The 15466-nt window shown below is 37.3% G+C and overlaps 1 protein-coding gene across 3 annotated transcripts in view; it reads right to left on the bottom strand.

The window, feature by feature from the left end:
• The window catches only part of TRPC7 (transient receptor potential cation channel subfamily C member 7), a 71784-nt gene that overhangs the window by 46089 nt on the left and 10229 nt on the right, over positions 1 to 15466 (bottom strand). The gene's annotated exons all lie outside the window — the stretch shown is intronic.

Here is a 15466-nt window from a genome sequence, read left to right as displayed (position 1 = left end):
AAACAAAACAACAACAACAACAAAACTCTTCATGGAACAAATAATAAATTAACACAAATAAGTAAAAAAAAAAAATTATAAAGGAATTTTGATTTTAATCAATCATAAAACCTCTTCTCTTTACATGACTATCTTCTAGAAATATCACAAGATGTCCAAAGGTCTTTCTAATGGGTTTGAATTTACATCAACTTTTTCTATTTAGATCCTTTACTAATAACTCTTTCTTTAATAACTTTCGAGAAGCTACAGATTGCTACATCTAACTGCAGCATCACACCCAGATGTGTTCAAATAAATGATATGGTTGTAATATCAATTTCAGTTTCAAATGTATCACCTAACAGTTTGACAAAACTGTCCCAAAAGAGTATCCAGAGGGTAATTTCTGTCATAACTCTTCTCCAGGAAATAGGACCTCAGAAACTCAACATGATTTCCTATGAAATCATTTCACCTTGCAAACCCAAATTACACTTATGGGAAAAGAGATGGTATGTAGCTGACTTGATAGCTGACTGGAAGAGTAATTTCACTGCCTTAAATTGTGATTGATTTTCACATGCTGACACTTAAAAATGAGGAAAATGCCACCATCTGAGTAAATGCAGTAAATTAGAACACAATTAAGGCTACCATTAATATCTTGACTAAATGGTGATATTAAAGACTCAATGCAACAAATAGAAATAATAAGCATAAGACAAGCTCTTACTGACTTGAGAGATCTTTTCAAATTATGTTTGATGAGTTAATTAAATTCAGCAGCTTATTTAATTAAGCAAGCAGCCAAAAGAGAGGATAGTTAAACCTGACTTTGATGAAATGATAAGAGTAACCTGGCTTTGTACTCTTATATTTTCTAAATTATTAATTCTTACCTTTACACATAGCAACATATTGGCCTTCCTTGTTGGGCAAAGATCTCAAAGCACTGTGCAAATATTAGTCAGTTGGGCAGCACAGCAGTGGCTAAAAGATGTTGTTATGCTTAGAGGTGATTAAATTTCTTTGAACAAGTTTTTTGTTCTTTAGAACTTAGATGTTCTGAGTAATTAATATTTTCTTAACAAAGTTGGTTTGATAGATTTTTTTATGTTTTTTTTGAGGTTCATCTGATAACCCCTACACACACTTTGTTTACTGGGCTGAAGTTTATTTTTTCCCAGGTCAGGTCAGAATACAATGTTGTTGCACTGCCTTTTTAAATTTGTAAGTGATTATTTGTGCAGCAGCCACTTTTAGGGGTCTGCAGCCTAGGTAAAACACCAGCATCAAGTTTACTTCCTAGGCTTGTGGTTTCATGCACAAGGATTTGCCAACAAATTGGATTCACATTAGCCCATTAAATTAGTGATGGAGGAAGCAGGGTTCCTGTCTCTGCGCCAGGTTCCCCAGCCCTGGCCTCCTTTTGAGAACAGGAATTCTGTCCCAAGGCAGCTTTCTTGCAGCATAGAAGAGCTGTTTCACCCACCACCAAATGAACTTATTAGTCACAGGTAGCATGAATGTGCTGCAGGGATAGGAGCATTCTTGCAGTACTGGGAAACTGCCAGTTCTGATAGGTGTTTGGGAGAATGGGCTGAGTATGAGAGCTGGACAATAGCGTGTATTTTTGTGGTGACATCTTCTGTGAGGGGAAACTTATGTGTTTATGGCCTATCTGCCCAAAATTTTTAAATCTGATAAAGGTTTCCCTTTTCCTCCTTGAGCACTATAATCAGCCAGCATGTTCTAATTGTGGTGTTCATAAATGGGAATCAGCAAGAACTTCCAACTTTCATTAAAGGGGGATCTAATATAACCAGAAGCATGTTTTTTTCTCTGGTAGAGCAGGAATATATCCCATAGAAGTAACCATGGCATCAAGACATCTATCAAAAGGCCAAATTAGGACAGGAAGATTTAAGGTGTCTTCAAGGTCAGGCAGAAAATGATTGTACATTTACATCTAAATCTAATACCTAAGTATTTTGTGGAGATAGGGTTTGTAGAGTGAATGTTATCAAATATAGTGTGAATTAGAGTCTGAAATGTAAATGAAAGACAGATTGCACTGTGTGGATTCAAAGCACTCCTCTCTAATCAATTCTGTGCTTTAATCTTCACCCTGCCAAGATATGTTTCAGTGCTTAGAAAACTTGCCTGTTCACCGAGAGAATAGATGACCAAATCTTTGGCGTGGAAGTAACTGCAGGAATTGTGAAAAGCAACACATATAGACAGATCTAAAAATAGATGTAGGCTGGGAATGAAATGAGTAACTGCCCCAGGTAATGCAGACACTTAATTAGCCCAGCAGATTGAAAAGAAACATGGGTGAAAACTTTGCTAAGCTGTAATAATATTCCCTATTTATACACTGTTTAGGAAGTTCAGAAGCGTATCTCTTAGCCAGCACATTTTAGGTAATTCTCATCACCATTTCCACATCATCTGAAAAACTAGTATGCATTAGCTCTGATTAATTTTCCTCTTCTGCTCTCTTTAAGGAAATTAGTTTAGTTAGCAACTAGGAAAGTGCAGATATAAATGGCAGACTCCCAGCTGGCAAACTCCATCAAGACCCAACTTTACTCACATCTTCTACAAGCCTAATGTTGCGACTGATTCTGTATGTTTGCAGAAACTATGAATGATTTTTCTGTACAAAAATATTTACTCTAATTTTAAAGTATACAAAAGCAGCAACACGTATACAACCCAGCAGTCTGAGATACAGGATGTACAAAGAATAAAATAAAACAAAACAAAACAAAACAAAACAATAGTACCTTCCATCCAATCTGCAACTGAATGGGAGAGCAGTTTACTGCTCTCAAGAACCATTTCTCACATGTTAAGACAAACCTCAAGGATCACTGCAAGTGCTGTGTCTTCTGACTAGATCCCTCATACAAAAAAACTGTAATTTTGTTCTGACTTCCTCGATGCTCACACTCAGCATAGAAAATCCTATTCCATTTGATGATGAGAACACATGGAACTTGGTGATTCTCCTGAGGTTGGTGTCTTTCCTTTTGAAAGCAGTTTTTTGGCTTTATCTTTACTAAAAACTGAGATTAGAAGGACACTGACAAACATCTCCTGACCCAGGCTTGCACAGAGAGCTTTGATGACGCAAGCAGAAACGCCCTACCTGTGTATAAATACTGAATTATGAGTCACAGGAAAGGGTAAAATCTGACAGAAATCTAGATTTACAAGCACTATGCACACGGTATCGATGTATATGCCAGTGCTGCACCAGCTGCCTGTAGTTCACACATTTGGGGGCATCTGAGATACTGCATAAGGAGTGCTGACATGAGCTTTTGAGAAGGATGAAAGTCCCCAGCCCCAGGCATGGCTTTGGGATGGGTGGCAGAGTCAAAAGGAAACCCAGATCAGTTCTCTGGGCAGCATTGCAAAAGCAGACAGGTTTTGTACCCAGGCAGTGACTATAACCCAATGCTTCCCGAGTACTCTGATTAACCACCACATTAGAGAAGTCTGAAGAGTAGGAGTTTCATAAAGCAGACTAATCTTTACAGTAATGAAAACCACAAATCAGATATGAGGGATGCTGGGGCCTCATCCTCACAGCCTGAGCGCTGGCAAGCCTTGGGGAGGAAGAAGAAGGATGAAACCAAGGGCACAAGAGTGCCAGTCTGCTTCAGATAACACAGTATTTTATTTCCTATAGAGACAGTGAGCAGAAAAAAATCTGGATAACACTTTGGAATGTTACAATATAATTTTTTTAAACTAGGACATAATAAGAAAATTCCAAATCAGTCATTTCCTGCTCCCCCTGACACTGTTGTGCATGTGGAGTTAAAAATGTCTGATTTTGCTGTTTTGAAAAGGCTAATGGTACTTGTCATTCACTGCAATTTCTCTGAGTACCGTATTATTATCAGTTGATTATGTTCTAAATGAACTCTGTCATATCTCTACATCTGTTCAAAACCACCCATACTTCTTCAGAAAGGGCTGTTTCAGGTCAGAGGGATACAGTCTGAGTAAAAAGTTAAGTGAAACGGCGAAAATAAAACCAGTCACCTGTCTTGGTTAGTTAACAAAAAAAAAAACTATTTCAAAAGCAATCCTCATCAAAGATTGAAGAGGAACGTCCTCATCCAGGGGAGCCTACCTCTGAAATGCCAGCAGTGCAGGTGCATTTTGGATCGCAAGTTGAGAAATTTGGTGTCAATCTGTGACGTGCAGTGAGCAGGTCTGAGATTTGCTGAACCCATCAGTGCAGCTGAGAAACTGAGGTGGTGCCAATGGTTCAGAAACAAAGAGGATAAAACAACTTTGCATACAATTATGAAAATCTTCCATGTCCCTCATAATTGCTTTCAAGCCTTCTACCTTCCCAGTCCCAGCTTCAAGAGCACACTTTAGTCTCAAGTCCTATGAATGCTGACAAAATAGTTTCAAGCAATGTGAAACAATCTTCTTTGTCAAACAACTTTTTAAAAAATTATTATTATTATTATTTGGTGATAATTGTTGTAGATTACTCAGTAAAAAGTTGCTGCTGTAAATGGGGCCACAGACCCACAGGATAGTGCACAATACATGAATAAAAAACAACCTGCACCATTCATGAAAATCACTCCGTATGTTACCATTGAGGGCATTTAATTAAATTCACTCTAATAATTACTTCTAAATAATATGCATAAAGAGCAGGGAAGGCACCACTACTACTAACTGTTCTGTTAGCCTCTGCTAAATCTACAAGGTCAGACTTCTGATCAAGAAAACTAGTATCACAGAAAAGTCTAGGATCACAGAAGCATATCCCTTTGAATATACAACAAAATATTTGGCTTGAGATGATTTCACCTACAGCCTTTTTTCTATTTAAAAAAATACAGCCTAATGTTGCTTATCAGTACAAGTATTTCTTGGCCAAATAAAAGTCAGCTGAGAAAAAGGGGAGCAGAGAAGATGGTTGGTCTATATACTATATAAAGTTCTGTCCATCTTATATTGCCTGTCTTACAAACCTGGCTTGCTGGAATATGAGGGTTTCCACACAAATCCAAGACATCTCCAACTCATGACCTTGCACATCCAGCACCTGTGACTGGGGCTGTCATGGCACCAGAAAACCTCTGCATGCTCTCAGTGTGTTCATAGGTTAATTGCATGGCACAAACCTGTTAAATCCAACCTCCTGTCTGTGAGCTGTGTGTTTGACAGTAAATCTGGCATTTCTGCCTAGCATTAAATTTGCAGTGCACATGAAAGCTGTAGGCATGTAGCACAGAGACCCTTGATATCTCCTTGAAGCTCTTGGCTCTTTGTATTTAGTCTGCATCACACATACACATATATCACAGAGGGAAATATTGCATTGATGAGATTATCATTTTGAGGAGAAGCAGCAGAAAGGAAATAAAATGTAAACAAATCTGTAAAAATGAACAGAAAACTGCCCCAAATAAAAATGCATGTAGAAAGAAAACAAAGGTAAGAGAAAGGAAGGGGAAAGCCAGTAATATTACATGCCAGATTTGAAATAAAGATTTTAAATAACAACCATGTCAAATACTCAAAGTGCTTATAAATATTTACCAATTAGATTTCACATGAAAAATGCAAGAGCCAGTTTAGAAGCTGTTGGACCAATTTCTTTCTGGGTATTTACACTGTCTGTGACTGGCCATATGCTTCAGAAGGAAAAAAAGCACAAGACCTGTGGGAGGGAGGGAGATGAGAGGAGTTGCTAAGAAAGGTCCTAGCACTGCTCCTGCTCCTGTAACCATGCTGTCTTCTCAGGGGCACTGAAAACCCTTCCCCAGAGCTCTGTTGACTATGCATGTAACTGCTGGTATCTTTGAATACAGCCAAGTGCATTTCTATTATTTCCAGACTAAATGCCTGTATGCACAGATGATGCCAAGGCTATAGAATTAATCTTCCAGAAAGAACAACATCTCGTTGGTTTATGTTCTCTTATTTCTTAAGTGGCAGCACATCAGTGATTTTTTAGAGCTTTGAGTGTGCTGTGTTACATTCAATGGGCATATCTCTGAAAATAAAGCCAAGTGCTCATTTAAAACATTTCACTACTCAGGTGCATGTTGCTAAGTCTGTCTGGAGGTAGCAACAGATGCCAGTGGTTCATTTTGAAATGATCCAGACCTTGACTTCTTCACCCCCAAAGAGCATAATATAATAAACAAGCTGTTCAAATACAAGAGTTTGACATTTCAAAAATGTGCCTGTGTTGTTTTCCAAACAATTTGGTCCTTTCTAAATGGAACCAAGCTAAGTGTGGCACCTGCATTGCTCTCCGAGGAGTGCCAGGTCGCAGTGTGGCAGTGCAGAGGGGCAGTTCCTTAAGGCAAAGTGCTCTTTTAAATCCTGCAAGGGAGCGTCAGGAGGCAGAAAGAGATGTGTGCAATAAAAGAGCCCAAGGACAAAGCAGACAGTGTTGTTATTTTTGTTATTTTTGGCAAAAGAAGTCCAGAAAACAACAGTATGCTTTGAGTGAGGACCAAAAATTGTGTGCCTTCCAATGAGCCGTGAAAATATCATCCCTTGCATCATTACAGAGATTTCAATGGCAGCTTCACTGACTGATTCATCATAGGTAAATTATTTATTTTTATTTATTTATTTATTTGGTACCTCTTTTCTTCTTTATAGATCAGGCTTTCTAGCTGCAATTCATCTCCTCATATGCACTGCTGAAGCTGATCTCTGAGACATCTTCCTTCAACAAGGGGATGGAGCTGAATGAAAACAACCCACTGATTGCAATTCATCTTGTATTTATTTTCTGGCAGATATACCACATCATTAAGGAAGCCAAGACAGTGTTAAGGATTTCTGTGGTGGACTTAGGAAATCCCTTAAAATTTATAACTGTGCTTTTATAGCATCCTTCACAGGTCCAGATGAGTAACACTGAGTAAGCTTCTGAAATAATAGATCATTGATGTTACACTAGATGTCACTAAATATAAATTATGTTCAACAGAGGGTTGTTCCTTTCTATTTTTTTCTCAGTAGAAACCTCATTATGCACTATGATTGATATCCATTATCAGTTTATAAAACTGAATGCAGAGTAAAGTTCATTATTTAAAGTGATAACTATGAGAAACAGATCCTGTAAATTTATCACTGAATATTCCAAGAACTTTAAAGTTTAAACAGTCAAAAGCAGCAGAAACCTCCACATTTTATTTCTATTTTTCACTGGATCTGTTATATATCTACCAGCTATATCAATATACACAGCTTCTGTAGGACCTGAACTAACAAATACATTTTATACACTCTCCACTAATAAAAACATTGGAACATGGAAAATACTTCACTTTTATATCTTCTTAAAAGCTTTCATTTTATGCCAAGATCTTAAAACCAGATTTATTATTTTTTTTTTAATTGTAAACTAAAATTACATTGGCAAAATGGATTATTTGGGGAAGTAACTACAATAATCTATTCAAATATCCTGGGGAAAACAAAATAAAACAAAAACAAACAAACAAACAAAAACAAAACAAACAAACAAACAAAAAAAAACAACAAGGACTGAGACCAAAGGCAATTCCTAACTGTTTAGACAAAACTTTAGATTCCCTAGCTTAAGACTTTAAAATCTGTCTACTCTTCTTTTTCTTTCTTTCTTTTTATTTTTTTAATTACCTGGATTGAATTTTTTTTTCTAATTCAAATTTAAAATGCTTCCTGTACAAGCAAATATTGAAATTGGTAGATCATTTGACTTATTTAAAGTTCTCACCCTGAACAGAGTAAAATCCTTTTTTTTTAATAGGCATCTAAGAAGTTACCTGAAGAACATCTCCTCCTGCACTCCCTTCACACAATGTCACCTTCTTCCTGTCAAATACTGTCACTGAGCATCTCCGTAGCACACCAGGGCACAGAATAAAATCAATCTTATTCAGCAGAGAACTAACACTTTATTCCAGGTCTCTGTAGATATTTAAATACACTTAAAACAGAAATGATGTTAGTTGACAATATTCTTTTTTAAATTAGAGTATTTAAAACTCAGAATTGGCACAACAGCTTTTCAGCATAAGAAAAATGCTGAAAAACTTTGATTCCTGATATGCTTCTTTTTCATAAAATCTCAGCTGGTTTTCAAACCCACATCACAAGTAAGCCACGTGTTTTTGATTGCTCAACTAATTAAAAGGTGTTTTTACCTTCCTGCAGATTTTCTCAAGCTCATTTGAATGTTTATGCTGAAACACCTGTTTTCAGAAGATAGCAGCCCTGGGTATAACACAAACAGGACATGCTATACAGGGGTATTAGCTAAATACCCCTGGCATTCAAAGTGCATGGATACGCACATTCAGTGAAGGAGGTCTGTCTCCCTATGCCTTGTCAACAGTTTCTCTTTATTAAATACAAAAGACACATTTCAAAATAATATCCTTCTAATTCTATTGGTGAAGAACTTAACATCCATTAATACCAGCTGCAAAATCAAGGCTTATGATGATGCAGTGCAAGACTCAATCCTTCTGCATTATTCTCAAATATTTGCTTGCTCTTTCTGTGGGAATGTGACGCTGAGAAAAGGCTTTTCTTATTTTTAAAAAAGGAAGCACAACTTGCATTAGAGGAACATTAATAACAACCTTAATTCCATCATCTTGCAAAAAAAAAAAAAAATTCCTTTTCTTACCCCATAAGCATTTCATCACAGCAGGAGCCCAGTGCAGTGCTGGGGTTAATTTATATTTTTGTCACCTATTCTTTTTTCTTCAAAAGCACTTGCACACAACAAGAGGATGTGCAGCACATCTGCAGCTCGGATGTGGCAGATTTATGAAAGCAAAAGTTGCCTCAGGGCCACACTCCTCATGTCACACACTTTCCATACTTTTTGTGGGGGGGATTTTCCCATGTTTATTACTTCCCTGACCTTTCTGTTACCAGTTCCACTTGCAGAGATCAATATTTCCTATACAATTTGAGACAGATTAGATGGTTTGCACTAAATTCCATAGCTGCTCTTCCATTGTACGGCTTCCATTGTATGGCTTATTTCAGCTCAGCTGCTTAAAACCCCTGTGTTTCCTCATAACCAGATGGAGAAAATAATGGATTTAAATTTAAATCAATCAATTGCTTAACACAGCTATGCTTTTTTCCCTAAGCTGACCTAAATTTGTCACTTTCAGCTTAAGTCCCGTCTCTCAGAAGAGTTTTGATTACAGGGTGCACTGGTATATAAGGAGGCAGTCTCCTTTTAATTGAGCCTGCAAGTAATACTGGCTTAATTGAGAGCCACAATGCAACTACATCGATTACTAAAACAAGTGTGTCTTCCAGGTCTCAAGCAGTCAACAGCCACAGTTACCAATGACCAATAAAAACAGCTCCTTGGAAAACTAGAAACAAGCACCAGTGTACAAAGTGCTGGTGGAAGAAATACTGGTCCCCATAGCACCTAAACAGCAGCTGAGCACTTCAGAAATGTGTGATTCCCAGCTGCAGAGTTCTAGCACTGAGCAGTATGGACATCAATCCTCTCCCTAAGAACAGTAAGAAATGATGCTGTGGCACTTTTTAAAACAAAAGTATGGATATAGAAAGTATATAATTACATTTCCCTGTTCTGAAATGAGTCCAGTTCCTGATGATTGAATAGTGACAATGAAATGACACATTTGGCACAGAGAAATTTCTACATTGCTGTGGTGTAAAAATCTCTGCAACAAATTGTATTCCAGGAAATGGGTATTTTTTTATCACGTAAATGCCAAAAACCATAGACACTAAAGTACCTAGCACCATTTTGTGGTAATGTAAAATTGTTTGTATACCATTCCTGTTTATCCACAATCCAGTGGAGAGTCTGCCTAGATGGAGTGAGGATGGGTTCATTATAATTATCTACAATCACAACAATTAACAACACAATGAGCGATAAACTAAATCACTTCCCATCTGCATCCACTTTGATGTTGGACTTGAGATGCTCAGAATGTATTACTTCGTTTACATTCATTAATACAATATGAATTCCCTACAGTGCCTTGGATAAATGTACCTGACTCTATTCTCCCATCTGCTGATCTAGTATTATTATTCTTTCAGAGCAATAGTCCTAATTATGCTCTTTTGTAGTTCCAGTAGATATCCTTGCCCAATGTGAATAATAAGCAGCAGTCTTTGGAAACCAGTCATCTTGTTCATCCCAAACTGATTGGCTCCTAACTATTCCCTAAAAACCAATGCACTGGTATTAGCTGAAAGCTTGGGCATTTGGTGTTTCCAATTAAACACAAAGCTTACCAATATTGTGTTACTCTAATATTGCAATAGTGATAGCATCATTTTCAATCTGTTTTCCCCATCAATGATTTGATTTCATCTTTCTGAAAAATGTCTTCATCTTTGGTGCTCTAGAGTACACCTCTTGGTGCCATTTATTGCCAAGGGGGGAAGAAAGGGTAATTGCATTACTGTGCAATTTCATATCCATAAGTGCTCTGAGAAAACTCTCTAAAATGAATGGTGAGTGTGCTGGTAAGGGCAAGCTCAAAGGCACACAAACTCTGTGCTTGTTGTTGGAGGCCTGGCATGCTGGCATAGAAAGGGCCAACAAGTCTCCTCTAGAAATGGCCAGCTGAAGGTGGCAGGAGCCCCGTCTGCATTTCCATCGAGTAGATGCACCAGTTTTGAACACCAGGACTCATTTGGCCTTGCACACTCAGTGGGTAAGAAAAGAAAACACTCTGTCACTGTTAACTAAACCCAGGCAGCCGGCCAAATTGTTCCCCCTATTTATCCCAGTGCTACTAGCAGCTGGCAGCAAACCGTCAGGGAAACATGAGCGCTCCTCTCCGCAGCAGCAGCAGCGAGGATGCAGCTGAGCCAGTCCTGGGCAGCTCAGCACTGCAGCAGCAGCAACCTCCATCTGCCTGCACAACCCCAAGTCCCCTGGCAGAGCAACAAGGGACAGCACAGAGAAATTCACCCCACCCATCTTGCCTAGAGACTGGAGAGACAAAGATAAATTGCTCTGGGATAGCCAGACTCTTGGTAAAGGTTGGACTGGAGCATAAATCCTACCGACCAAAACAACTGCTGATTGTTTAGTTTGCTGTGATGGATCTCTTCATCCAACATGTGACAGATTATTTCTCATTTGTACAAAGAGAGGAACCTATGAGCAATGGGCAGCCTTAGATCAGGCCTACCAGTTTAACTTTACATATTACTTTAAAGAGGTGGGGATGAAATCATGGTTTCAACAAATCCCAAGAGGATAAATAAGCCATGATTTTTACCAAGTGCTGGAGCTTTTCTCCCACATTAAAGCTGTTAGTAAATATTAAATTAATACAATTGTGAGAAGCTGAGGTTTTTATATGTAATTAAATTTTGGAATTATTTATAAATTATTAGTTCCCTGCTATCAAAGTTTATATTCCTGATTAACTTGTTACAAGATTTATTATGTTTTACTCTGACTACAAAATATTCAGAAGGTCTATATCAAAGGTAAATGACTCTCCCCTTCTATTTATTATCAAAAGTCCAGTTATAGGAAGGATGGAAAGGAGATTTCTGAAGCCCTTTCTTCTAAATATATGAAAACACACCAAGTTATACTGCATAAAGTGTCACCCATTTAGATATATTTCCTGAAAATCATGGCTCAGTAAAGTTAGCGTAGGACCAGACATTTTCTCCATACAATTTTCTGAAAGGGACAAAACACTTTAGTCATTAGTTAGTATATTCAGGTTTCTTACACTGACACATCTGTGACTAAACCTCTGGAAACTTTTTTCCCCTCCACTCTTTCAAAACAGACATAGGCTTTTCCCTCTGGGAAAATGAAGAGAATATTTCCTGCAGAAAATATTCTGTCAACTTTTAAAGTTTCCTTTTCTTTTTTACTAAGATTCGCTGGGAGATTTTAACAACAATATCACTCAACCATCCAAAAAGTAGGCTAAATGACCTTGTGTAAGCAGTGACCAGGATCCAATTTTATGCAAAGTGGCTTGTACTGCTGCTAGAGTTACAACTTTCATGAATGTCTTATTTTTTCCAGATGCAGATGTGGGTTTTATGTGGCAGAGTTGTACCCTTTACTATGAATCATAGCATCTACTACTCCGCTTTACTGTGAATAGACATAGACAGATGCTAACATACCTTCACATTCACAGATACAGATACATTTTTTCAAGACAGCTCGAGGCATCACAGTTTTGGCATTGGTTCTAAACCATGCTGAAAAGCTTTGGAGATTTTCTTCTCAAGCAACATTTTAAAACCATTTTGCTTGGGCAACGTGCCAGGCAGAAAATGATTTAATCACAGAACAGGCATAGAGAAAGCACTTAAAATAACAGCTCTCAAAATACAAAGGATATTTCTTAATTTATAAATATTTAAATAAAACAATAAGAGTCATATTTTTGTTTTGTTTTGTTTTTAAGGTCGGAAGGCTTCTCTACATCAGTTTTCCACAGTCCTTGGTATTTAACAATGCAAAATATATCTGTGGTAAATTAATTTAGCTCTTAGACAAATCCAGTATACAATCTATTATTAGTGGATTGGTGTTTGATAAAGAACATCATGAAGAATGAGTTCTTCCTGTGCAGAATCCCACTTGGTGAATGAAACACAAATTTTACTACAAGGCTTAAATATATTTTCCTTCTCCCAGGCTATTCCCATGACCATCTTTAATTTCCTCTCTTATTTTAATACCTACGTTCTTCCAATAACAAGTTAAAATTTTAATAATAGGAAATTTGTTTTTCTGCTTTACTGGGAGTTGATTGTTTCCTGTATTATGAGCTGAGTAATTGGTTGTACCTCTTATGTATTTGCAAAATGAAAAAAGAAAAGAAAAAAAGACAAAGACCAATAGCTTTTAAACATACATTTTCAAGGCAGTAGGGATAAAGGGCTTTTAGGTGAGAGCGAAAAAGAAAAGGGACAGTTATTTTCTACAGCTAAAAAATACCAAACCACATCCCTAGCCTCCTCTCTAAGAACAAATAATGTTCTCATTAAAACTGGCCTGGAAATGTTTATATGCCATCCCCCCCGCCCCCGCCCCCCCCCCCCAAAAAAAAAAAAAGCGAAAAAAAAGATTATAAGTTACAAGCATACTTTAAGACATAAGAGCTTTCATCATTTCTACAGAAGTGTATGAGTCTTCTGTGTATTAGAAGCATAAATGCATTTAGCTTTGTATTGATTTTTCTTCTTTCTCAGGGGTCATACTTGAGTAAAAAAATAAATCATAAAGTGAGTCATCCTTTTGACTTTGGTACCAAGATGGCCTCTAAGGCAGCAGGGATTTCCCTTAGAGGAGCCAAAGATAATTGATGTAGCACAGAGACAACAGAAGAGAACAAGCTAATTACAACACAGGCTGCACATCAACAGGCATCTGAAACGGATGTTTTGGCCCAGCCACATCAAGGGCCAGTGTCATCAGGCATTAATTTTAGATAAAGCTGAATAACCTGCTGGCCTGCTCTCTCAATTGGAAATTTAGCGATGAGTCACAAGAGGCAGCAGAGGAAAAGGATGCAGTGAGAAGTGTTTTTCACTCCTGAGCAGATGCTTTTTGGAGCAGTTGTCAGAGAATCCCCAGGAAGAGAAATAACCATTCCACTGCAGCGTGCACAGACCTGGTGCAAGAAACAATCACTTGGGAATTGTGACCATTCATATGCTCAAAAGATTTTGTAATGGTGAGTCTTACTTTTCGAAACAGGAACTAGATAAGACTGATGGTAGTTGTGGAGGACAAAATAACATTTTTGGAAAAGGGAGTGAGTATATTCCACCAATGGGACTAGATTTTAGAAGTTTCTTCTGTCTTCTCTTCTTAAAACCCAACAAAGAGAAGCAGCAAAGAAAAGGCTGCACAAGTGAATGGATGTCTTTTTAAACACAGGTCCTGTCTGAATGTAAAAAAAAATAATAACAAAAAAAAAAAAAATGCTGGAAAATTAAATGAAAATCTAAAGTAACTCCACATAAAAACACTAAAGTCTCAAAAGGCATCTTGCTGAATTAATAAATATGACTAATAAAAGGTGTTTTTGAACATATCTGAAGTAAGATGCTTGCCAGAGAGTATGTCAAGGCAAGGGATTATGGAGAGATAAAAGGATCACTCAAGGAAGAGCGGGTCAGAGCAGAAAAATTAAGCGATTGATTTACAAGAGTGTTCATGAAGTTAATTAGGAAAGTTCCCACAACAAGAGCCTTTTTTTTTTTTTTTTTTTTTTTTTTAATGGGAGATGACTCTCAGGGGCTGTCTCCAATCAGTCAGTTCTGAGAGCAAAAAAGTCTAAGGATTTCTTCAGTTTGGAAGTTCAGCAAATAATCTTCCTTACAATTTCAAAGCAGTATCTTATTGTTTATCATCCTGATGGTTTTCAGCATTTTTTTGTCTAAGTTTGTTGCTATTTCCATTCTCACAAAATGAGTCCTCTCCCAGCTATTTTGCTTCTACAAGTTTTTTACTCTTTTCTATTTTCTTATCATTCTTATCATTCATTTCAAAAACCAATAGTATAAATAATTTTATTTTATTATTATTATTTTTTTTTCCGTAACTCCAGACATTGTTATGCCAAAATATTTCCCAGTCAGGACTGCAGAGATTCATTTTTTTCAGCCAGCTCTTCTTTCCAAGTTTTCTTAGAACTTCACATTATTTTTACATTCCATGTAGGAAAAATAAATAAATAAATAATGGTCCCAGTTCCTCATTTGCAGAGCTAAAGCCAGAAATACTGAGCAACTTTATAAGGCCATTTTTCTTAAAATGTTTTGGTCAAGTACATCCTGTGAAGTTAACAATTTAGGCAGATAAAAGGTGGTACTAACATACTGGAAAAAAGAGTTTAATTGTAGGGATGCCTGATCATCCCTAATTGATACAAGCCATTGAGACTCCTGGGCTGTTTTACCACTCTTTTTTGGTACCATGAGGATTTAGTATTGAGCCTCAGCTGTCTCACATTTTTGCAGCCCCACTGAAACGACAAGCAGTTCCTAGCAGGCATGTCTCTGTGGGCATCTACACACTTGACTTGCTGCCACATGAGCCATTGTTTCTCAAAAATAGGGCAGAAGCCAGTTGCAGGCCATCAGCCTGGACCTGCTACAAATACACGGTCACTTTTGGATCTCAACATTTTATAGAGAAAGGACAACAGTCAAAAGAGCAACAGAAGGAGGCATATCATTTAGAAACAAAACACATGCTATAGTAAATGAACTGACAACATTGGTAGGATTGATAAAGAAAGACCACACACCATATGTCTTCCAGGTGGTGTTTTTGATCATGCTTTAGTAACATTTTAATCAGCAGGAGCTGAGATCTTATTTACCACTTATGATTGGTGAGATCTTTTCATAGCCTACTTTGTGATTTTGTAATTTAATTTGCCTGGATTGCTAAATGGAATGAATT

Source organism: Oxyura jamaicensis, chromosome 13, assembly GCF_011077185.1.
Source record: "Oxyura jamaicensis isolate SHBP4307 breed ruddy duck chromosome 13, BPBGC_Ojam_1.0, whole genome shotgun sequence".
In the NCBI taxonomy this organism is placed as follows: domain Eukaryota; kingdom Metazoa; phylum Chordata; class Aves; order Anseriformes; family Anatidae; genus Oxyura; species Oxyura jamaicensis.
This window is presented reverse-complemented; position numbering and strand designations above follow the sequence as displayed.